General features: G+C 41.7%; 1 protein-coding gene across 3 annotated transcripts in view; it reads right to left on the bottom strand.

Annotated features, from left to right (window-relative positions):
* The window catches only part of MTUS2 (microtubule associated scaffold protein 2), a 264605-nt gene that overhangs the window by 209120 nt on the left and 29489 nt on the right, over window positions 1–25996 (bottom strand). Inside the window, exon 1 of one of the 3 annotated variants that reach the window (XM_063149102.1) lies at window positions 25570–25934. The exons of the other annotated variants lie outside the window; for them this stretch is intronic. The gene's annotated coding sequence lies outside the window, so the exon portion shown is untranslated. Of the gene's footprint in view, window positions 1–25569; window positions 25935–25996 lie in introns of those variants that run through there. 3 annotated transcript variants of the gene reach the window in all.

Genomic DNA, 25996 nt, shown 5'->3' with positions numbered 1-25996 from the left:
AATTCTCACAATAAATCCCACAACGTACTGCAGCCTTAAAAACCCTTTCACAATTCTGTTTTTCATGCATGAGGTGTAAGAATCACACAGAGAGAGGCCAAAGACATGCTTCTGCGTAGGGGCCTCCTCATTTGTATGCAGCAGACCAGATTCCCACCAGTTTGTACCTAAATGTCACTCCTAATATGTAGTTATCACAGAAAGCCAAGGTGATTTATCTTAATCATGAAGGCAAAATATTACTGTTTCATGAGCAAAAAGGCACATTTTGACTCACTTCTTTTGAAATAACTGAAACTATAAACATATATAATTTTTCAGCTATTCTTTCATTTCAGCAAGCTATGTGTTGCTGCTAAGGGCACCAGCACTTGAAAAAAAGGTTCTTTGGATACAATCTCCTAGGAAAGCAGAATTTTTAGAAGTGCAATTTCTTGTTTGCTGTCAATCAGGAAATGTCCATAGGTGGTTCATAAAATCTTTTTGAAACGGTTGCAAATTATGCTTATGAGCACTGTTAGACACAACTTCTAGAGTTCAAATTTTCACTGAACAAAGGGCCAAACTAAGTCATAAAACTAATTTATTTTGCCACATCCTCATAAATAATTGTCTGGTTATTACCTTACCAAAATTTTGAGGTCAGTGGGAAGAAATCTCTTTGTTCTCTGTACTGACCCCCTTCCTGGAGCCAAGACACATGGAAATACACCTCAAGAAAATATATCTCCAACTATTAACTCAACCATTATCTTTAAAACCCAAAGTATGTTAATAAAAACTGCAAAGGAATAAAAAAAATATATTAAAAGGCCTCCCTACCAACTAAACAAATTGAGAATAATTAGGAACTTTGAATAACATTATACAGTCTCACAGGAGCTGCAGATCAATGCAATAACATAGGTCCAAAACCCAAAGTAAATTTTAAAGGAAGATCATAGTTTGTCTGATAGCAAGGGGCTTCAAACCCTCCATCTCCTTCAAGAGTGTGGCTCCTAGCAAGGAGGAAAACTTTCCCAAGTGAAGACAGCTTGGCTGAATTCACCAGAGAGCCGCTATGTCCTCACACAAACTTACTAACAACAGAACAGGCAACCAGCACTTCTTGTCTCTCATCACCATGACCTTCATCTCTCCACTTCTCCTCCTAGAGCCAAAATTGCCTTATTTGAGCCAATCAAAAGGATCAAAGGATTGTTTGGGCTGGAAAAGACCTTTAATATCATCAAGACCTACAATTAACACAGTTTTGCCAAATCCATCACTAAGCCATGTCACCAAATACCACTCTACACATCATTTAAATACCTCCAGGGATGGTGACTCCACCACTTCCCAAGGTTGACTGTTCCAATGCTTGACCATCTTTTACGGGAAGCAACTTGAGGCCATTTCATCTTGTTCTGTCACTTGTTACCTGGGAGAAGAGACTGACCCCCATCTAGCTACACGCTCCTCTCTTGTAGAGTGATAAGATCCCATCCTCAGCCTCCTTTTCTCCAGGCTAAACACCCCCGACTCCCTCAGCTGCTCTTCAGACTTGAGCTCCAGAACCTTCCCCAGCTCCACTGCCCTTCTCTGGAGATGCTCCAATCATTTTGTTCTTATGGAGCACAAGCAATGCTACTTCACTGTATGTGGAAAGGTTGCCATCAATGCTCACACTTTGGAACATGTCTTGGTTACAACAGCAATGCATTGCTCACACCTTCATTTTACCTTTTTATAAACAGCTCAACTGAGAACAAAGGCAATTCCCTTGAATCCAGTCCATAAGCTGTCTCCTCTGCCATTGCATTTTGTTGAGCACCCATTCTGATTTTTATTGCAATCTTACAAAAAAGCATTTGCATGGATTTTTTCATACTTTTAACAGTAGTTCAGTCATTTGAATCCATGGTAAAAGAAATCAGTGCTTCAGACTCCCAAAGACCACCATGATTCACATGCAAAGTATGTCTGTCTATTTCACTAGTATTTCTAAGAATAGTTACTATCTGCCAATTTACACACAAATCCATCACCAGTGGGGAGGTCATATGCCAACAGCCTATTTCTCTCCTGTCTTTAATTTAGATTTATAATAGTATTTTTTTCACAGATAAATACAAGTTGGCAAAATACTGGTAATACTGCAAGGAGTTTCATTTTCCTTAGGGGAAAATAGATGCCAAATTGTGATAGAATGCCAGGAGGTCATAAAAACAGAATTATAAGTCCACAGATATTCCATGGTAAGTTGACTAAATAATTTTTTTTTCCCCCGCCAGGGGGATTATAGCTGAATTGCTGCATCTGCAAAATCCAAAGTTCTTTGCTGCTACAAAATTATTTTCTACTTGGGTCCAAGGTTTATGGTAGTTGGCTTCCCAGTCACAGAAAGTCATACATTATTTACAAATCTTTGAGTTTAAGTCTGTTATGAATACATTAACTGTTTTCTTACCTTCAGAACTCATTAACAACAAGAGCAAGTCTTCTAATGCTATTTTTTCCATTATGTACCCCTGCATATGCTGAACCTGCTGTGCCACTCAAAAGTGGTGTGTTTCCAATATTAGCCTTATTTTAAACAGTGAATTTAAAAAACAAATTGACCATAGGGAAAAAAAAAAATCTTTAAAAATACCCACAAAGCATGTTGAGCCAGTAGGTAGATACCCATCCATTGGTCTTTGTGAACTCTGCCTAGATGCAGGGATTTATTGTCCAAACATTGCAGACTTTTTTAGCCTTGCTTCTAAGGAAATGGAGAATTACAAAATCACACTGTATGGCATTTGTCAATCCTTCCTTCCTTAGCCACCCTTGAACCTCTTGGCCAGTTTTAAGCAACTTTGACAGCGGGATTCAGGGAAGAAAGAGATCTCAGAGGCAGAAGTCCTGACAGATCATGTGAAAATTAGAGGCTGGGTAGGTACAGAAGACAGAGAGGAGTATTTTGCCCACCCTGGGAGGCAACAGTCCATTGCCTGTCCCCACACACCTAACTCACATCAGCCACAGCCTGAGGTGATGTTTACCCACCAGGCTGGGAAAATAGAGCAAACACGGCATGCTGCAGGAGCTGAGAGGGATTAGAGGATGGAGAACACAAACCCAAGTTCTCACACTGAGGCTCCTTGGTTTTTCATAACTCTTTTCATGGACAACATCGGTGAGTAGAACACTTATGTTTTAATTTGTAAGGCAAACATGTATATAATTATGAAATAGTGTACTCTGCCAGGCTGGTTATATGAAATAGGCAGAGTCTGGTCACATGGGGCCAAATAGTATAAACTGGAGTCATTCCACCAAATTCAGAGGAAAAAATGGCACTCTGCCCTGGAAAGGATCACAGACCTCATGGAAACCAAGGAACACTGGTGAGAAGTGAGACCAAGATGGGATGGGGGCCTCCTTTCCCTGCAGATCCCAGCAGCACAGCACCATGGCTTGCTCGTGAGCAGGCAGGATACTCTCCCTTCCTGGGCTCAGCAGCAACTCATTCAAATCCCTCATCAGAGAAAGAGGTCACTGACATGTTATATTGGAGCAATTTAGACCAGAACTGTATGGGAATCCTTAACTGCTGTACTTCGGCTCTGCCTTTGTGTTTTGCTATGGACTGCACAGACAGGCAAGCTTTTATAACTGTAACCACGTTTTACATAGATATAGACATATATACATTTCTCCTCAATGGTAAATTCAGTCTCATGTACTGAGAAAGAAGAGTGCAGTGATCTGCATTTAGCTGGTTAAGCAGTCTGAAGCGATCCAAGAAAGAGAAATCAAGAAAAATAGAACATTATTTCACTCTTCAATCAGTTTGCCTAGTTACAAGACTCTTGCCAAACAAAAACGTAATATCTCTGCTAAAATTAGGATATTAGTTCTAATTACCAGGCACACAAAAATCTTAAAATTCTGAAGCTAAACTGATAATGTTGCTATGGAAATAAGCCTAATTACTACAGACCAGCTAACAAACTTCTCAATGCTGCTATCCTTACAAGCTACCTCCGCTCCTGAAAATTTGTGGTTTTTTCCTCCCCCAAATGGGACTAAATATCTTGAGTGTTAACAGTAATTAAATTCAGACATTCCAAGTCTGAGGCTATTCTGAGAATTGCTTCACAGAGGCTAAGGCAAGAGAAACACAAAGAGCAGTGCTTCAGTGTAACCATTCCCAACAGTCAAAACCACATTTTTATCAATGTACTAATTCAAACACACCAGGCAATGCAAATTCCCCCTGTACAAAACAATGAGTGCATGCATGCTCATCCCACACTTTTTTCCCCTCCCTCACACAGGAGGAAAATTTATGAGGAGGAGAACCAGGCAGCAGAGGCTTTTCCTGCACTCCCCAGACTTTGGTTACCAATTGCTCCTTATGAATATGTAACTGTGGAGACACACGTGCACATGGACATATGCACGTGAATGTATGCACCCAAGAAAAAGATCATTCATGAGCAGACTGTGGCATTTTGCTTTCCCACAGCAGGAAGCCCCACGCTGGAGCTCAGGGAAAGGCAGCAGGGCTCCAGTGTGACCACGACTCCACATGTTGGACACTGCAGAGTGAGGGCCCCAGAGGGGAAAAGCTGGGGATGGAGGGGCCAGAAGACAGGCAGGAGACCCTGGTGCAACCCAAGAACTGCCCAGCTGGGTCTGCAGGTCTTACATACTTCAACAAGAAGAAAGTCCCTGCCCCTCTCTGAAGGGACTTTCATTCCCTGGGTGGGCCTATTCATCCTGCTGGAAATACAGCTATACCTAAGCCCAGCTGGGGCAGCGACACGTGATGAACATGACCCACTGGCCACCAGCCCACAGGCTGCAAAATGCAGATAGTCAAAGTGAACTATCACAAACACTCAGGGGCTGAAAATCCTTCCTTTCCAGCATATGGAGGTAGGCTGCAAATTTTCACTGATAGAAAAAGAACCTCAAATTTATCAGATAAGTTATAAGCTATACATCATGAATAATTTAAGCAGTCTTAATAAACAGCTGAAAGCAGAAAACCCACAAGGAGAACATTTTACATTAACCCTTGACATTAACCCTTGGGTTGGGTTAACAACATTAACATTAACCCTTGTTGGTGGCCTGCAACACAAACTAGCTTACATCCAATCTGACAAAAGTCCACTCTGCTGACTTTAGTTTAATTACTCCTGATTTCTACCAGTCTGAAAGCAAACTAATTTGTTTAACTTCCCAAAGGATAAAACTAGTGCTCAGTTCAGAAATGTTAGCTTTTTAAAAGATTGTTAATTCATCTTATTTTCCAAAGATTTTCTTAAATCTATTTAAAATCAATGCATGCTTGCCAAATTGCACACAGTAATAATTCAGAGATAATTGGTCTCAGAATAACTTTACCAAAAATTGAAGCAAAAATGCCTCTAAAATTCTGACACTCTGAAACCCCATTTAGACTACAGAAAACGTTTTCTAATTGGTTCAGAGTTGAGGAAACACATTTGCTAGTTACTACATATTTTTTCCTTGGTGAAACCATGGAAGGTACATCAACCCAGAGGAACTTAAGCCCAGAGGAATGAACCAATTATCTGGTCTGACCTCTGTATATGAGGAGTTATTAAATTTCATTCATTAGCTCCCTAATTGAGCCATAGAAGTAGTGACTTACTTCCAGTTGGAATTTCAGTAGTATCAGCTTTCAACTATTAGTCCTTGACAGTCCTTTCTTCACCACTCTTTTACTGTCGCTATCCCTTTATGGCTGAGTTTATATATGACATCAAGTCACCTCTCAGGCTTTCTTTGAAACATTCAGTGCCTGTAACTGTGTTTTCTTATTTCAATGGCTCCTTTTTGCACCTTCAGTTTTGATGTTCTTTTTAAAACAAGGATATAAAATCTTCAAAGAAAGACAAAAAACATCTATTTTTTTCTTCCCTGTAGATTTTACACCCAGTGACTAAAATAAGCATTTGGCTATAACCTCACTGGAATGCTTCAGCTTTCCCCCAAATATTTGAAGAGAGCAAAAGTAGCATCCCATAGAACTTGTTTCTGTAGCCAGGTGGATTGCTTCAGGCTAAGTGGCTGCATTAAACATAAGCAATTCCTCTTCCTCTAGCTTAGGCTTCCTAAAGGATGCTCAATGTCTATCTGATGCAGATGATAAGTTCTGCTGGAGCCAATGTTGAGTATCCCATACAGACATGTGATCTGTATGATAGGAAACAGACTCTGAAAACACATCTGCAGAGTTTAACTTCCTATTATTTTTAGCAGCACAACTGTTGACATCAGTACAAAAAGCAGGTGCTGTCTTAAGAGTCCAGCAGTGTCAGCAGCCACCTGTGCTGAGGTGCTTCTCAGAAGTAAATCCCCTCATTGGGTCCAGAGAGGCAGCATGCACTCCATGTGAAAGAGGAAACACAGCTGATGTGCTCTTCATTACTTCAGCTGCAGCTCCTGGAGCAAGTCCTTAGGTCACACACAGCACCCTGCACTGCCTAAGCTGCTGCCTAAGGAGAGATGACCAGGAGGAAGATGGATGGTGCACCAGCACATCAAGTGTCCAAAGAGGCAGAAGGCAGGTTTTAGCCACACTGGGTGTCATGCAGAAATCTTCAGATTACCAGTTCACAAGCTATTTCTGGATTCTCCTCAGACACTGACTAGCCTATAACTTATTAGCTTATTTCTTATTAGCACGTTAATGCAGCTCTCCAGCCTGCGGGCCTTGCTGCGGTGGGGGCATCCAGGGTATCTGCAGCTGCAGCTATGGGAAAGCCCAGCCCTCTCACAGGTCTCACAGGAAACGTGCCCCAGTAAATAAGGGGCAGGAAAACTCATTCCTGAAGGAAGCAAATACCACCTGATCTCCCCCCAGGGCCAGCTGGGAGAAAGTCTGTAATGAGCTCTCCAAAAGTTTCCGCTCACAAGGCTGTAAGGAAAAGAGGAGTCAGACACTTTTCTCAGCAATCACTAATACACTGAACCAAACAGTGAGTCCTCCCTGCCAGCTTCTGAGACATATGTAAAGCAGTCTCCCTAGTCTGCACAGGTAAGTCTTGGCCCAGGTGCATGACATGCACACCAGCTCTGGGGACAGGGCGCAGGTGACAAGGCTGCAGCTGGTCAGGAGGAGACATGCTGGCCATGCTCCATCCCCACCAGCAGCCATCCTTCCCCACACCACAGCCCTCAGACTTCTGCAGAATAAACTCTTCCAGCACAGGTAAGGGCACCCCAGCAGACATATCAATTAATTTTGAGTAACCCCCTAAAGCAAGAAGCATGTGACATGCCTTCCCATCAAGAAATCAGTCAGGTTTGAGCCCTGCATGCCTCTTTCAGATTTGTTTCTGCTGACACTGCCAGCCAGCCCTCAACTGCTCACAGGGACCTCCTTCTCAGCCCCTGTTCCCACAAGAGCAGCAGCCACCCAGGCTGTGCACTCAGGCTGGGAGTCCCTGTCCTCTCTGGCGGTGCAGCAGTTCCACCTGCTCCCTCCTCCTTAAAACAGACCTGTAACTCCCAGCTCCCCACCAGGCTGCTCACTGAGTGATGGCATCACTCCCAGTGCGTCCTGAGGGCAATCCCTGGGGACAGGGACTTGCACAAGTGGTGTCTCTGCTTTCCCTGGGCATTCCCCTCCAACCTACTTGTGCTTTCCCAGGAAAAAAAAATGTGCTGCAGTGAGGCAGCTGAAAAATAACAGAATGAATACAGGGTGGGAAGGGGATGGGGGAGTAAAACTGTGTCTTTAACCTTTTTCTTGACTTGTATTTGGCTTTAAGTGCTCCACTATGCAACTTTAATAGAGATTCCCTGCAGTGGGGTTACATGGATCTGCACAAGCACCTGCAGTGTCAGCAGACCTGGAGAGGAGGATGGAGCATGCCTTCTTGGAGACTTTTCCACAGAAAAGTTTCCAGGGCTCTGACATCCCCACTGAGATGACAGGTCACCAATCTTCAAAGGCTCTTCTGAACTCCCTATATGGAGCTGAGTTTATTTACTTTAAGGACTTTCATCCCCTACGGCCAACAGGGAGCACAAGGGCTCGAGCTGCTACAAGAAAAAAGTCTGCTTGCCATGACCTTGCATCCCCTGAAATTGTTGGAAAGCTTTCTGAGACAGCTTGGAGTAGTGCACTGGATCAGGCAGCTAATTATAAAACTTGACTGGCTTTGCAAGCATACCTGACTCCCACAGAGACTGAGAGCAGGGCTCACAGGATTTGTGCTGTGTACAAACATCAGCTGGTTTTCAAATTATCATTAATATCATCTCCCCCAAAAGCTGTAGCATGAACCCCCTGTTGTGCAAACATGATCAGGCCATCAGGTTCAAAGTTTCATATGAGTCCCACCTTCCCAGGGAAGCATCTTAAAAATCCCTTTAAATGCTAACATTTCTTTTTCCACTTCCCTGCCTTAAAAATATTGCTTAGTGAATCTGTAAAACCTCTGAAATCAGGCTGTCATCTTTGGACATGGGCCATGTTTGGAATTTCTCATCTAGAAAAGCAAATGTTTCACTACATGCTGGCCACCTAAATCCAGGAAACTGTGTAATGAAAACTACTTTACAATCTTATCTATGGTTGCTGCCTCCTATATACTTTATAGTTGACATGTTTATAATACAAGGGGGATGTAAAATATATACACCTAGATAGTAGTCAGTCAGTCAAAAAAGGACCAGCACAGCATAAGTCTACAGCAGATTTTAGCTTCTGCCTGTTCCAGAGAATAATAGCTGGCTGTCTGGCTCTGCAAGAAATGGATTACACATGCACACACACGGAACACAGACACCTGTGCAAAATGAGTGGTTTGATTCTCTAAGAAAATGTGGGCATTCCCTTGGGCTATTTTTTTTCCCCTCTATCTACTTGCATAGGCAGTACTGAGCAGAATATGTGGTATTGGAAACTATTACATTCTGAATGACTGATGTAATTGCATTTGAATCTTACCACGACCTCTACATATCCCCAAACCGAAGGCAAATTTAACCAAATGGACTGCTATTCCATTCACCTGCAAAGATGTTCCCCAGATGAATTTTCAAGTCTTTTAAAGTGAGCATAATTTCCTGATTCCCTCGTTGCCACCCAGTTCAGACTCATCACAGCACTTTCATTACTGCCCAGCCAAACAGCAGAGTGTTTGCAAATGTTGTTAATGGTATTGCAATACCCTATATGAAGAAGAGTCAAATGCAATATGCCAGAACTCACCCCAGTCTGACAAATAATACCAGCTAACTGTAGCAAAACTGACAAGTCATTTAAGCGCAACGTACTTTCAAAAATGTCTTATTTAGGCACACAGTGCAGTGGCTCAGAAGTAGCAATCAGCAGTAGGATACTTACCTTACAGACCCTGGCAGGTGAGCTGGGAGGACTTGACTGGGGAGCCTGCACAAGCAGCACAGAGCACTGCTGCTCAGAAATGGAGCAGCTGCCTTGGAAAGGGATGAGATGGAGCCCAGCTGGAGATGGAAGCATGCCCTACCTGGCCTGGGCCCACAGCCCCTGGAGGCAGTGGAGCTGGAGCAGGGAGAACGGGCACTTGATCAGTAATGGTGATACAGAGGCTGAACTGGCACAGGATGACAATAAGGGCTCCCCACAGTCACTCAGAAATCCAGGACGGATGTACAAGCACCTGTGCCCAAAGCACGTGTGCAGCTACTCCTGAGTGCTATTCTGGGAACTGGGGCCAGGTAAGACCACCTGTGAGCTCTCAGGGTGCCCTGAACAACAAAGTAGAAGAGGATATGCCTGAGTAAACCCAGACACATGGAGTACTTGATTAAGTCTAGCCCTAGAACTCTTTCCTTCTTTATAATGCATTGAGTGCCTCAAAGAACAGGCTGCTGCATTTCCTTTAAATTCAGTCCTTGTCTGCAGTATTTATTTGAAAGACCCTCTTGATGAGCAAGGAACAAGGAGAATGATAGCAACCATAACAGTGACCTCTGCTTGAGGGAAAGAAATCATTTTGATTAAATGGGTTAAAACTGTTTTTCAGCAATGTTAACCTCTTGTCTTTTAGGGATGTCATATAAACAGCTGGAAGAAAAGATATGCTTATTAATGATCAAAACTTTCCAGGCTTTCAATTAATGAATGAAAGAAAATGCTAGCTGGTCACATCTCTGTCCTCTGAAAAATTCCAAAGGGGGGAGAAATGATAGGACATTTCCAATATTTTTTGGATAAAGAAATTGAGCATAAGAAAACTAAGAATCTTTCAAGTGACTTTGAATATGCCTGATGAAACAAAAGCAAGTACAAGTAAAGCTTGAAGGATTTCTGTGTATGCACCTTACATTTTCTATTTTGCTTCTGGAGTTGCCTCAAAGAGTTTTTTGGGTTTTTTGCAGAGATCAGAAATACAAATAAAGAAAGAAATTAGCAAGAAATCTAACAAATGTCACCAGTCTTTTCAAAACCAGATCACAAACTGCATCACTGGATTACCACTTTCATTACAAATGCTTATTCCAGGAGCTCACACCTTTCCATTATTCAGACGAGAGCTAAGTTGCTAGAAGAGGACGGATGTCCAATGCACATTTTGTTTTCTTCACACACTTTTTTCCCAGAAGCTGCTCTGATACATCAGATACAGAGCCAGAGTTACAAGGGCAGAGACAGGCCTCCATTCCTCCTCTCCGCCTTGCAAGGTCTTTCAAGACCCTCAGCATGGGGACACTGCACTCTGCTTTGCACAGAGCCCCTCCTTCAGGACCCTCAGGTACCACCACAGCCCATGAGCAGAGCAGCTGCTGTCATCCCTTGGATCACTCAGGACAAGACTTTTTACCCTTCAGGATGTAAATTACCAGCTGTAAGCGGCTCAATGGCACTCGGCTCCACGTGAAGAGCTATAGAAATGTTAATCAATTCTAATCAATACCAGATCCTGTGTCTGAAATGAGCTGCTGGCAGCAAAATGGCAGCAGCAGAGCTGATGTTCTCCAGCAAACACTTAGAGTACAAAGGGAAAACCAATGGCCCCGAAATACCTCTCAGCAGGCTGGCAGGAGTGACACTGAGGAGCTCTGGCACAGCAGGTATCAACCTGAACCAGCTGGCAAAGGGAAAGGGTTTTGATTTCCAATGCCATCCACACAATTATTTTCACTAAACAGGATCCCATGTCAAGTCTTTCACCCTGTGCTGTCCCTGTACTGCTGGGACCCTCAGCACTGGCCCCAGGGCAGCATCTCCCATGGCAACCCATTCCAAACCCATGGAAAACAGGGCATGTGGTATCCAGGTGGGCTTGAACCCCTCAAAACACTGATGGCTGTTCCATATCAAGGAGGGGAGAAGACAGGCTGAGCAGAAAGGTTCATTGTTCAGTGGAGGAAATGTGACATGGCCCAAAACTGAATAACAAAAGTACATAGCCAATAAGATGCATATTTTAAAGGTAAGTTATTGCTAGCAGAACAAGTCCAAACAGAATTGAGGGAAGGAAAACAGAGCGACCAGACACTTGCAATATGCTCCACACAGTACACTGATGGACAATAAACCTGTCTGAACCAATACAATAAATTGGATGTGGCTTCCTGCATCTTTCATGGGCCACCAGCTGCCATCTGTATGCTTCCATATTAATCTATCATTATCTCATACTTATTATAATTGTCACAAGCTTCATGAGAACACCCCTCACAGTGATCCCAGTCTGTCTTCCACATTAAAATCAATGTCAAAATCAGAGTCCCAATGGACTGAGTCTTTGTTATTTCTAATTCCGGGGATGGAATCCTTTTTTTTGACACACAAGTTAAGAAGGAAATGAATTTGAAATTAAAACGTTCAAGAAATAATATTTTACTGTAGTATTTGGGAGAAAAAGATATTTTTAATAGCACCAAAATATTACTTGATTTTTCCTTTTACTTGTATTTTTGGTATAATAATTACCTTTTTTTAACCTCCCCAAAATCATAAAACTATATTCTTTTATTTTGAACCTCCAGGGGTATCCTGGTCCAGTTTCAAAATAGTTTTGAATGTTCTATAAAACTAAAAATTCATCCAAACTTCAGAGTTGTGAGCTTGACCCATCAGCATTTTCTGAGGAGAAAAAAAAAAAAAAAAAAAAAAAAAAAGAAGAAGAAAAAAATAAACAAAACCCCATACCAGAAACATGTTGGTCAGCTCCTGAAAATATGTGCTTTTACAGAGTCCCAGCTGGCCTGGCAGGAGGCATGAAATATTAAATGCTTTTAAAATAAAATAAACCTAATCCTTGATTTTTTTGCCTTTCTTACTTCAAAAACAGAGAAATATAGATAGAAAAATTGTGATTGCTTACAAGCTAACACTGAAATTTCAGTTCATGGCTCTGTAATAGAGTAGGATGCTCTAAAATCAGAAATCTTTAACAAGTCAGTATTAGCTGTGAAGTATTACTAATTCTGAATTCCTGGTGGTTTGCCACTTTAAATTAAGTACTAGATGAGATCAGATGAGGAGTGAAGTTTTTTTTCATGGTTTGCTCATTCTTGTGTATTTATGAAAGTAATTTTCTAAAGGATCCCGGGCAAAACACTGTAGAAATTGAACACACAAAATATTACAGTAAAATATAGAGAGACACAGTATTGTATCTTCTGATAAATACCTCTTATTAATTGTGCATTCCAAACAGAAATTAATGCAAATCAATTTTCCTCTGTAAGATATAATGTCATTCATTCTAGTGACCTGAACCACAGAAATAATCATCAATATTTTACCCTGACACCCAGACATCCATTACAGGATCCCATCCACACACTCTTCTTCCAAGCAAGGGGCTCAGTTTTCCTGAATCAATTAATCTCTGTTTACTTACGTGTTTCCCCATCCATAACAGCACTGATTTAGTAAATCCCTCCTAAAACTAAATTTCAACATTAAACATAGAACTCCCAACATGTGAGCTGGCAGAATTCATCAGTGTCACATGGATATTCCCCAGCTACAGGAAACAGGAATTTATTCAGCTCAGGTTTATTGCTGGAAGTGTTCCCCTAGCACACACACAGGCTGCTCAGCTCTGCTGAAGTATGTGGTGTGCACTCTACATTTCAATAATACAAGGTACTCCTTAAACCACAGAGTTCCAGTTCCTGGCTCTAGCTGGTCCTGCACACCTCACACAGATCAGTGAGGCTGGTCACCTTCTGAACAGAACATTTGCAGCAAAAACCTCAAGACATGCTGATTTGAAAACAATCTTTCCACCCTTGTGTATAAAACACACTGAACTCATAAGAAGAGGTCTAACACAGACATCCAACTACTTTTGTTGCCATTATTATTTCCACAGCTCAAAATAAGTACTTGGCACTCTGCTGACCTGCAGTAGGAGGTGAGGACTCAGCTGAATTGCTGCAGTAAGCGCAGCTCACTAATTTTCCCTGAACAAAAAGGAGATGGCCAAGACCAATTTTGGGTGGGGGCAAAAAAATCCCCACAGAGCAACAACAAATTGCTGAATGTTATGTCAGTGTTTTTCTTACAGAACTTTGCTCTGCAAGGCATGAGATGAAATAAAAGCTTTCACTTAAATGAATAAGTTTCTATCCTCCATGTCTGCAGAGGAAACCTCCCAAGAGCTCAGAAGACTTCTTGTTTCAGCACATCACCATTCTAAAAAAATAATTGTGATTATCACAGCCTAGCTTAAAAAATTAGATTTTACAAATTTTTAATACCACACTTTGTGTCAGGGTTGGATTCACTCCCTCTTTGGGTGTCTCTTAATCATATTTTTTATTTCTGCCCCATGAGCACTAGGCACTTGGCTCCCATCTTCAGTGACAGTTGTGACATTGGTGTCTGTAACTGTAGGAGGGACCACACCAAATCTGCAGGACTTGCAGAAAATTGCAAGATCTACTGGAGTTACCCCTGCTCTGGTGGAAAAAGGTAAAGTGTCATAGCCATTCACTCCCACAAGTAAGCTTTCAGCTGCCTTTTCTCATTTATTTATTTTGAGAAAGCAGATTAGGTCAAAATTTGTGAAGATCAAAAAATTGTAGACTGCTTCTTTAGCTCATACAATACTAAAATCTGAAAGGAAATGCTAAATTCTCACTACCTCTAGAACCAGGTTTTCATTTAGTCAGAATTTGTATTATCCTTTTCAAATATACACACCGCAGCTTGATTTGATACTACCCAGTCTCAAATCCCAACTTCACACTAAAATACCTCATCAGCAACTCTTCAGAAAGTCAAATATATTGAGCCACTCCAATTACCTCTAATGAAATTCTTGTACTTTAATTTGGAACAAAATTTCAAGTTTTCCACTCTGGCAAAAGAATCTGAAATATTGCAGAACTTAAACAAAGTCTCTGTAATTCTTGGAAAAAGAAGTTTTAGAGCAGTTGCCTTGGTTTGGAAACCCATAGTATGACCTGGAACAGCAAGTACAGACATCCAAGTGCTGTCTAAGTGGAATTAACACCAGTGTTCAAAAGGGTTATGATCCAACAAGTCCTGACCAACCCAGGTGTGGGCAACAGCACATTCTGCAACACTTGTGCTTCTACTAAACATTTTCTTGAGTGCTTATAATCTTTCCTCTTGAGCACCGAGAAATGGGGCTCTCCATGCACCTACCTGCCTCCTGCAGCGGGGACACATAGCTCTGAGTCTAAAGGACTGACAGCTCTCTAAGTCCTTTGGGCCTCAGTTAAGTCCTAAGGGCTTGATTTGCTATATCTGTTCAGATCCTAACATCCTAACCATGCTCAGGGCAAGCTTTAGGAATTGCTATGGTTTATGGATTTCTTATGGGAGCTATGCCAGCCCTTGAGTCAAGCCCTTCTGTTTTCCAAACTAAGCTCTTAAATTTAGTTACAGGAGCTCTAAAAACCTTAGGCCCTCTATGGAAAGGCATGTGCACCTTGATCTTCTCGTGGGATATGCTCTGCAGTCAGTATGCCATAAAGCACATGGAGGAAAAGAGCCCTGCACGCAGCCCCTTCTCAAACCATCACTGTGGGGCTCATCATCCCATCCAAGTCTCTGCCAAAGATCTCAGGGCTCCTCCTTGATTCCCTGTGGGGTGAGACTTGCCAAGAGTGTCCCCAGAAAGTCAAACCTACACCCCATACATACCTCACAGCCATTAAAGAGTCTCCACAGGCACAGAACCCAAAACCCAGCCCTGCTCTGGTTGAGGAAACAAGGACATGGGAACAACCAGCTGCACACCCTGGAAAGCCAACTCTTCAGCCAGTTTTTGCCAGTGCTGCTTCTATTTGCTGACTCTCTCACACTGAAACAGGAATTCCCTAAGAGGAAAGAACTGGAGCAGCCTGGGCAGGTCTGAGCACTGCAGCAGCCCCTTCTTTCTATGGTGGTAAAGTGTAAAGTCCCCATAACATGCAACTTCTTCTTTTGCTTTATCATAGGAGAGGTTTTACTGTCTTATCTCCCTTAAGTAAGCCACCACTCTTCAGCACAAGCAGACACAAAAAACCCATGACGAGGCATTTCTAATTCCTCCATTTACATGCTCTACTCTGAGTACAGTAGGCTGCTACTGAAAATCCTCCCGGCAAACAATACAGGATCAAAGAGCAGAATTCTGTGTGACTTATAACCAAAAAAATGAATGGTGGGGCTAAACAACAGCTTAGAAAATTATGTAAGGAGTAAGTATACATTCAAAACAACCCCTTCTAAGGAGTAAGTATACATTCAAAACAACCCCTTCTAAGCAAATCCGAGAGCACTCCATACAACAGCTCTTAAATGGAATACAACAACTGCTATGCTGTTCAATTATCTTGATATAAGCTCACCAAAAAAGTAAGATAAACCTTACCAACCTTTTCAACTCAACATCATCATAGAAAATAAATCTTAAATAGCCACAATTTTAAACTGTATACCAAAAAGAGCCAAAGCAAAACAAAAACAAACAAACAAGCCCCCAAAAATCCACAAAAATTAGAACAACTCATTATGGAAGATGCGAGATGTTTTCTGCTGTAGGTCTACAAGCCAATTGCTGAAAATTAAGACTAAACTACTCATCAATGAAGAATATATGGAAGAACCAAACCCAGCCTTTCCTTTGTTCACACCACACAAACACAGCGCTCCTTTCTGGGAAGTGATGCTTACCAGTGCAAGCTGGACTACAGACCTCCTTCAACAGTGTCCTCATAAAACAGACTTTCTTTGGCAGCTGGGTGGGCTACAAGAAGAAAAGTGAGCAGGTCTTTCTTCAAGCAGCAGTGGTGGTAAGAGGCTGTTGGCGCAGCCAGCAGCCACCACCACTGATCCCACCCAGCTCAGACGCCTGACAGAACCAGGATGCAGAGTGCACATGTGTCCTGTGCAGGCAGAAAACATTTCCTTGGTAATTAGCAGCAGAGTGTCCTACCTGGGGAGGCATTAATAAACTGCACTCATCATGAAAAATTAAACATCAATGATTGAAACAGCAGCATTTGCTCTCAAGTGTCAGGCTTTGGTACCATAACAGGAGATGACAGACTTAATTTCAAATAGTGATTGCAAGAAACGATGAAGGCAAACTAGTCAGAAAGCCCAGCTTAGCATGCAGAGTATTGCACTGGTAACAAGTCAAGGATTTTGTTCTCAGATCTGTTTGTGAGAAGCAGTTTTGTACACCCAGCAAAGGAATCAGAAGGGAATAGCAATTACAGAGAGCTGCTGCAGCTGAGCTTTTTACACCATCACACCAGCGCAGCTCATTTCCCAGCAGGATGCTCCTATTGGGAAAACCTGATATCTGCTTGACATTACCAGTCTTCCACAGCAGTTCAAGCAGTAGGATGTTTCTGAGCAAAACTGTAATGATTCAATAGAGAAATGTTCCACCCATAGAGGGACAAGACATTACCTCACCAGAGCCAGCAGCTTTAGTGGATTTATTGCATGTTATCCCACAGCGGTTATTTTTCCTCCCAGTTCTAATTTTGCAGCACACAGTGGTTCCTTGCTACAAGAACAATTTGCATAACCAAGCAGAGACTCATTCTGAAGCACACAACAGCATCCAAATGCCACACTGTACACAGGGCTGGGAATGGCACATCAGGTTTCAGTATTGTTATTAAACCTTAATATTTCCTGAGGGCTGTGCAGTCTTAATTGTATCTCGTGCCTTTGCCACAGCACTGCACATAGTGTCATTTCAGTACAAATCAGATGAAAATCCACACAGATTTATCTGATTGATTCCCCTCTCAAAGTTTTTGAATCCCATTTTCGCTGGAAGCCTCTGAGAAGAAGATAAGGTGCAATACACAGAAGTGAAAGATTAAAACCACATTGCTGTAGTTTTGAATTGGTATAAAAAGTGGAACACCAGGGGAGAAGAAAGCGTGAAGTGCTTGCTGTTCTCCCAAGGACATGAAACAATGTTTTTTGGCAACTAACACTTAAATTTCAGTTTGCTTCCTCACAGTCCCTCAAAATGCACTGCCTTTTTTATTTTCTTTTTCCTTTGTTATTCTTTGATTTCTCTATGGAAATGTGGTGGGGCACCACTGCATGCTATCTGTGTAAATGATGTTTTAAAAAATCAGTTAGGAAAACACACTGAGCCATATTTAGTCAATCTTACAGTGGAAAGCAGGTTACTGATGCTGCTTTACTATGCCTGCCTGTAACTCCAAGTTCTGTATTTAGAAGTACCAAGCAAGAATTTGTTGAGGGTATTGCATCACTCAAAGACATTGCATGTGCATAATTGGAAACAGATCTTCTGGACTTCCTTGGCCTTTTTGTAGCTCTTCGTATATGTTTGCAGTCTGCCCTGTGGTCTGCATCCTTTTTTATATACATAGCTTCTGTGATGGTCTTCTAAGAGATGTTTTCCTTGTGCTTCTTTCTCCTATTTAATTATTCAGTGTCTGAATTAATAAACAGCTTAGAAAATGAAAATGTCACAGCTTAGTGCAGAATGCATCCATTACTAAAGTAGGATGCAGGACAGTTAAAGGTACATTACCCAGTGGCAATAGAGTTTATCTTCCTCCAGCTGGAATACAAAGCAAAAATATCCCATTGACAGCAATGAGAGCCAGTGGGCTTAAAAGATTCTCATGATCTTACAAATTAAGACAACCTACTTTTCATGAACAGTGACAGAACTTGTAGTCTAAGCATCATTTAAGAATGATAAAGTGCACAAATGCTCAAAGGGATTAAATTTAGTTTAAAAAAACAATTTGCAGATCTCATGAAAAATGTTATAAGAGTTTGATCCAAATGTGTGCAATCAAAACCACAAAAACTTGCTAACCTCTCCCCTTCACTCAACTTGTCCTATAATGAAATACCCTGGGGAAGGAAACAGGCCATAGGATATAACTTTTAGGGTTTTTTTAAATTCTTTGAAGTACTTGGTCTGGGCATGAGCAGAGAGGTTGATAGGTGCTCTGGAGATTGAAGGATAATTTGGGCTTAGCTTTATCAGCTGGATTTGAGGAAATAGCTGAGATCTGACTGAATAAAGATATGCTTATGCACTGGCTTCTACCACAATTTCTGCCTACGTGGAAGAATGCAATAATAATGCTTACAGAAGCATCCACGGGGCTCTGAAAACATCTAGCACAATCCAACAAAGCCTGATACACCATTTGTAGAAGCAGAGAGAAGCAAAGGAAGGTAAAAATTGTCCCCATGGCTCCTCACAGCTTCTCCAGTCTGGATGCAGCAATGTCCCTGTTTCCTTCTTGCACTCCTCAAATCTCTTTTCACTGCAATTGCTTTCAGCCATTCATCAGAGAAACAGGCTGGGGGAGATTTTCAAAAGGAGTGCCCCAGTCTCAGCTTGGGGACATGGACCTGCTGCAGGCAGGCAAAGCCCAGACAGTGTGGGACTAAAACTACATTTTCTTCCCAGGGACATCTGAAGCAACATACATTAACTGTAAATGTTAGAAAAACGCTTTTTCTGGGGGATCAATGGCAAATTATATTTTATATTAATATGAAGAACCACATTTCAGCAAAAGAGGTATTTCTTAATGACTGTAATCCTCTCCAGCTGAATTCCTGTCAACTACATCCAGTCTACTTCTGCTAGCAGAAATCAAAGTTTCCTTCTTGAAACAGGCCAGCATTTTAGGCCCAACTGAAAAAAATTTTTCTCATCTCAGCTACTTACTATGTCTAACCCCTTGAGACATTTATCTCCTAGTGTCTTGTCATCTCCAAATAAGCCCTCATTTTTAGCTGTTCACAGGCAGACAGTCAAGTGCTGTAGGCTTTATACAAACACAAAGTAAGAAATGGACATCGCCTCAAAAAGTTAAAGTAGGACAAGTTGAAAAAAAAATGTGGGGAAAATCCAAAGTCATGTGGAAGAAACACCCCAGCAAAAAGCTTTGTCAGTGGACAGGTAAAAGAGAGAAGCACTGATGACCTCCGGATACCCAGTTTAGTGCTCTGTGACTAGAAACTCTTTAAGCACTCCATCCTTCTACTACAAAAAACAAGCACCTTATGTGGTTGAGGAGAGTGTGAGTTCACTTTAAGAAATCTGAAATTTCAAACGCAATGATGCTCTACAATGTAATTCCCCAGGGCATCCATGAAAACCTCTGCTCGCTGGGGCTGGGAAAGGGTTCACAGAAAGACATACATTAGCATGTGGAAAAGCATTTTCTGAGACAACAAAACATACATCATGTTTTAACTGAGAAAACAGAAGCAAAGTTAAAAAGGGAAATATTTTAATCTATCCTGTGGCAGACAAATTAAATACAGAAGCGTTAATCCTTGAAGGCATATAGATGCTTGATTAGGCAAAGTGTATTGATTGGCAAAAAATTTATTCCAAGATCAAAACCTGCATTGATTGCTGTCCCTCTGCTTACCCAGTTTAACCAACGTGGCCTAAGAGATTCGTGTTTAGGGAGGGTGGCTCTGAGAAGGGACAGTTCCCTTTGCCTTTTCTGCTCTTTCCACCCCATTTAACAGGACTCCATGGTGATGCCCTTCTGTCCCCACATACTATGGCTCCCCACCCACATTGCTTATGCTTAATTCCATTTCTATCTCCATTTTCCACCAGCAGGAGCTAAAACTGAACACTGGGATGGGAGCTGGATGTAGAACAGGGAGAGCCTCTGCAGTACATGTGGCAGCTCACTGTGGTGACAGAGCAGCCACCGCCCTTCACTGAGCCTTCAGTGCCAGCAGAGTTTCAGGGGCACTTGCGCCACAAGAGAAACAAGGGGTTTGGCTGCTCTCTCCCCAAGGGCCTTGAATGAACAGTGCCATAAGCTAGTGTCTTGCTCAGCCTGGAACAGTCCTTACTAAGTCCTTATCCAGCATCAAGAGATACCACATTACAAGACAACAACTTGAACCTCTTCTCCTTCCTAGCACTACTGTTTATATATTTTCGGATCATTTCCACAGATCTGTGGTGTTTATGTCATATTTGAGCCTTACAGATAGAAAATACAGTATTTCTAGTTCCCCAGCTAAAAACTTCTCTTTATTCTCACCAGAGCTTGCAATGCCTCCCAGTCTAGTACTACCTTCAAATTCAATTGAATTTTGTATTCACCAGTCAGACTTAATGGGAATCCCTGTGGGAACCCAATGGACATTACATCCCAATTTAAAGTATGACCATCTATCATTACCACTGATGTCATTTTAGGTATGTCTGATATTACTTGGGCCCAATAAATTTATTTGGTGTGGTAGGCAAGAGTAGGAGGTGATGGTAGAAGGTGCTCCTACCTCTGAGTTGGAACTATCTGGTCTTTAGGGTTCCTTCCAACACAAACCAATTTATGTTTCTACAAACTATATCAATAAAAAGTCAAAATTAATAAGTCACCTTTAAAAGTCACTTCTATATTCTGTGATTTTCCTTTGTTGAACCATATGCACATTCCTAATGAGTCCACCACCTCCACGAAAACTTATGATTTTTCTCTTAAGAGAGTTTAACTATTACTTTCCTACAGCCAGTATTTAATATTATCTAATGACATAAGCCAGAACAATTACTTAAAATCATTGCAATATTGCCCTTCTCAAATAGAAGATAATTCCAAAATTCTCATGACTGCTAAACAAATTTGCAATGATGTAGTAAAGGTGTAGGTAATTCCCTATTTCATAGATCCTGTCCCTCACACCTGCAGGGCATCTCTAACTGCCTCTTGGTCTCTCACAAGTGTAGCTGTTTGTTTAGTGTTTCATTTATCACCTCTCCACGCACATTTATCAGCTTTCCATGCACCTTGAGGGCTTTTTCCAGCACAGATGAACAAGGAAGTGTGAGAGAGAGAAATCAGCTACAACAAAAGGTTGAAATGCAAAATATTTTGAAGTCTCGCTGCATTCTTTTCTGGGCTACTCAGAATAAATGTGAATGACCTACATACTGTGCATATACATGAACTTATCAATTGGGTTAGAAAGGTTACATCTACAGTGGCCCAACTCCAGTTCAAAAGCAGTTCAAACAGAGCCCTCACAAAAAGAATCTCAGCCCTGCCTATTCACGTTAAAACAGAGCAATTATTCTTTATGATTTGTTGTTCCATAGTTCATGATTCTCATCTCTCTTGGTATTCAATTCAGTGCTGGACCCAGCACTTGTCATTCAAGTAAGGATCTTTGCAGATATGAAATGCAATGCAAATACCAAGCTTCACAATTTATTTTACAAGCATTTCCACTTAAATTTGACTGCTCAGTTAATGAGTGGTTTAACCTCAAAATTATAGCAACCCTGAAAATAGCCTATAAAGTTTTATTCTGTCTGTTAAGATTAGTCTCATAATTTTTCTACTGGCCTTCAGTGTTGCACCAAAATAAAACAGGTCTGGTGTTGCCACTACAGTTACCACAAACACATAAAAAACCATGCAAAGCCTAAGCACTGAGCAATATAAATCAGGATGCATAATTACACAGCATCTGCTCACTGGCAGGAAGGAACCCTGTGAGCAAATTTTGGCCTGGTGATTTGGAATAGGATTCAAACAGATGCCTACACTTCTCAAATTGCTAAGACTTAGTTTAATGTTAAAGCATAATGTTTGCTAGATCCAAATCATCGTAACTCTTTACAATTTATTTTGTCTAGGATGTGGAGTCATGAAAAATAATGCTGAAGAGTCAACTCCCTTGTATTTCAACCCTGGTTTTGTTGTTGCCTCCACACTTAGGATCAGAAACAAAAGGGGTGTAGATCCCCAGAAGATGCTTTGGGAATGCAGATACTTCTTGGATATATATGTGTCCAGCATATAGGGGGGTCAAAAGGTTTTGGCACTACCCAAAAACTCCTGAATCACTTTTCTGAATTTAAGTGCCTGCTTCCCCCTTGAATGCCCAACATGCACCTCCAGCTCTTCTCCTGGTATCTAGCACTGGGTTCTGAGGCTTAGTACTACAAGAGGCCAGAAGCCTGAAAATGAGAAAAAATTAGCACCTAGCTCTAACTAACGTTTTTTAGCCCTTTGTAGGATTTAGCCCTAGCTTTCCTAAAGCTCACTCATCAAAAGTAGTTTTTGAAAACGAGATGTGCTGTTTGAAAATCTTAGACATCACTAAGGTCAGGGAGACTTCTGCTCTTAGGAAGCTAAAAGCTTTAGAAGGAAACCACAAGAGCTCAGGGGAAAAGCGCTTTAAATACCCAGCCCTGTTTACAGTTACCAGCACGAGCACCCTTTTGGGGAGAACAAGTAACTTCCTTTGCCAGAGCTGCTCTAAACAGCCCACAGCCGTATTCTACATCTCAAAAAGAGCAGGAAAAAAGCTTGTTGATTTATATATATATAGATATATGTTCAACACATGCACCAACAACTCGCCACCCCACTGAGCAGGGAGGATAGGGGAAGGGAGTTGGTCTCAGCCTGGGATCCATCAGATCCCAGGATGCAGACATATGGGTAAGCCGGGTAGCACAGTCTTCCAGATGATGACAACAATCTTTTTAATGTATTAGAAATTCAGCCAGAAAGGTGGTAAAGGAGATTTTGGGAAGGGGGTGGGGGGAAGGAAAGATCAAAATAATAGTTTCAAAGCACTGTACTTATTTTAGACATTCTTACAGCATGTTTCCATAGGAACTGGAACGCAAAGGAGCTCACTGCAGCAGCATTCACAAATGTTGAAATGTTGTGTGGTTTGGTGGCTTGTAAAGGATCGGTTAAGGGCACCATGACCACTCAGAGTCCCAGGCACCTGCTGTCTTTGCTGCACAACAGGGTATTAGCCATGATGTTTTGCAAAATCTAGGAAAAGAACCTTTTTTGCCAATTTGTTTTTCCCGTCATCCTGCAGGCATGGCTGTGTAGCCATGTGTACAGCCTCATTCCTGGGCACTCCCCACCCAGATCCACCTCATGTGGGGCATGAAGACAGCAGTGTTTAACCCAGGTCGTTTGGCTGCTGTGGAGATGGTGTGTCCTAAGGAGTTGCAGGTGGGTTGGTTTTTGTATCCACCTGCTGAGTGACCTTGTGCACATCACCTCAGGTCAGATCTGCTCCATCTGTCAGCTGCCTGAACTGCATCTCACCCAGCTCTGCAGGTGAGCCCTTCTCTGGCCAACTGGGCAGCTTCTATCCTGCCTGAGACAGCCACACCATGGACAGGTCCCTTGTCACATCCTTACACTAAGCTCTTTGCCCACATGTCAATGTGCCACGTGACAGTTGATTATTTTCTCCATTCAGAACTGCCCACTACAAAATGAGGTCTGTGTTGCAGCTCACCAGAGCAGGATTCCACTGCATGCAGTGGGTGTTGCATGTCTTGGAGCAATGCATGGGCACAGGGGTGCTTTTGCTGGTGAGACAGCACTGGAGGATATTTAGGATGTGGGAGCCAGACCTGGTGTAGCATCACGCTTAACTCCTCCTGTGTCAGTCCCCTCCATAAGCTGTCCTCCTCAAAATTAAAATAGGTTCTTTCTCAGAGGAAAATAATTAGTTGTCTCCAAAAGGCAGCATTAGAAGTAAAGAAACCCAGGCAACAAAATAAAATCCAGGCAACAAGAATCTGAGACTGAGCAGGAGAATGAAGATATTTAACTGCATTTCTCAAAGAAGACAAAGATGCTCCAGAATGTGATGAACTGTACACCTCACTCTGTGGTGGTGAGCCTAAACGACCAGTTTAACTTCAGATGGTGAAAATGAAGCAAAATTCCTCCCACCTCCTGTGCTGTCATTCCTCAAAGCACAGAACAGTTCAGTGGCAGCAATTCCCTTTGTAAAGGATTTTCTCACCAACTTGACAAGGGCTCTGCATCACTGGTTAGTTTTACTTATGGATTGAGAAAAAGTAGAATTTTGTTACTTATGAATTTGAAAACCTCTTAATATTAATATATATTGACACCTGTCAGACTCATACAAGTAAAGGTGGATAATTTTTAACAACCAGGATCAAACACATTCTTCCTTGGACTTGCCAGGTTTAACATCATATGCCAGTAAGAAACTAAGCCAAAATGCTGGCCAAATGTCTCTGTCCACAAGTATCACCCAAACTATAGCCAGCAGAATCACACAGAATCACAGAAGTTGGAAGGAACCCACAAGGATCATCAACTCCAACTCACATTCATTCATTCACAGGACATCTCAGCCCAAATGCTCCATCACTTGTAACCACCTACAAATATGCTGTTGTGGAAGTGCAAAAATTATTTTTAAAGCTTCATTTTGTAAATTAATTCAGTGGTTGCCTACATCACAGAGGTATTTTATAAACACCATTACAAAAACACAGAAATTTAGATACTTAGATACTCCACATACTGCAACACTTCTTTCTCATCGAAACAACTTCCACTGTACATATTGCCACAGGAATTCATATTTAATTACAGATTTAACAAAGAAATATAGATGTAGGATGTCTGAACCCAGGTCTCATTTCAAATGTTAGAATGAGAGTTTCAATCAGCGTAAGGATAGAAGTATCTGGGAAGCCCTGACAGCCTCACACTGAAATTCTGTGTTTAAATTCTGATTACTTAAAAGAAGAAAATTCTGAGTATTCAATCTTTTCACACCTATCCAACAATTCAACTTTCGAAAGGTGCATTGAAACTTTCACTATGTCTGCACCTTGTATTTTAAGGATACGAAGCAGTATGTTACAAATATAGATATTTATGCTTTTTTGCCTGTGAAGTCATACACTGATGTAGCAGAAGACACGCTTTAATGTCAATTATCAAATCTGAGTGAAATTTAATTACTTAAACCAGTGCTGTAACAAAGGTGCTAAAGCAGGATGTAAATTTTGCACACCTGCATGTATTTGCACAATTCCAGATGCAAGCACTGAAATTCCCAGTGGGGAGTAAAGTCACAAGCCACAGTGAGATGGACTAAACACAGAGAGCAATCTGCTTCACAGCCCCAAACTAAACAAAACACACATATAGCTGCAGTGAGTATACAGATAGTGTAGACATAATAGGATTTCTGATACTGCTATTTTTACCTTGGATAACTCAGTCTATAATAAAGAAGAATACAGTGTCCTGCACTGGACAAGCCAGCTGCTGTGAACTCACCCAAGCATTCAACTTTCTGTTCTGGGTCCCCTTGTGGGCAAGTCAGATCCAGATCTTCTCTCTCGCATCCAAACTTTCTTTGTTTTTACCCGAGACCACATCTCACTCTGAGAAACCATCGCTTTCAAAAAGAGCAGAGCGAGCCCAGCAAGGGTCAGCTTGCAGGACTTCTCTAGGGGCTAAGAACAAGTAGATCTGCCAATCTGGCCACCCACTCCAGAAAGCATTTCTCCAGCTTAGCTTTCCCACCATAAATTCTTGATGCAGAGAAACAATTAAAAATAAAAAAATAAAGAATAAAGCAATCCAGTCATTTATCCTCCAGGCTGGAGAGAAGGAAAGAGGCTGCCACAGCAGAGCCTGTTTTGAATGCTTGGCAGGTACACAAGCACAAGGGGGATGATGCTATAGATAAGCATAGACAGAA

Source organism: Melospiza melodia, chromosome 2 (assembly GCF_035770615.1).
Source record: "Melospiza melodia melodia isolate bMelMel2 chromosome 2, bMelMel2.pri, whole genome shotgun sequence".
Taxonomy (NCBI): domain Eukaryota; kingdom Metazoa; phylum Chordata; class Aves; order Passeriformes; family Passerellidae; genus Melospiza; species Melospiza melodia.
The sequence above is the reverse complement of the archived record's forward strand: the minus strand, read 5'-3'. Positions and strand labels throughout refer to the sequence as shown.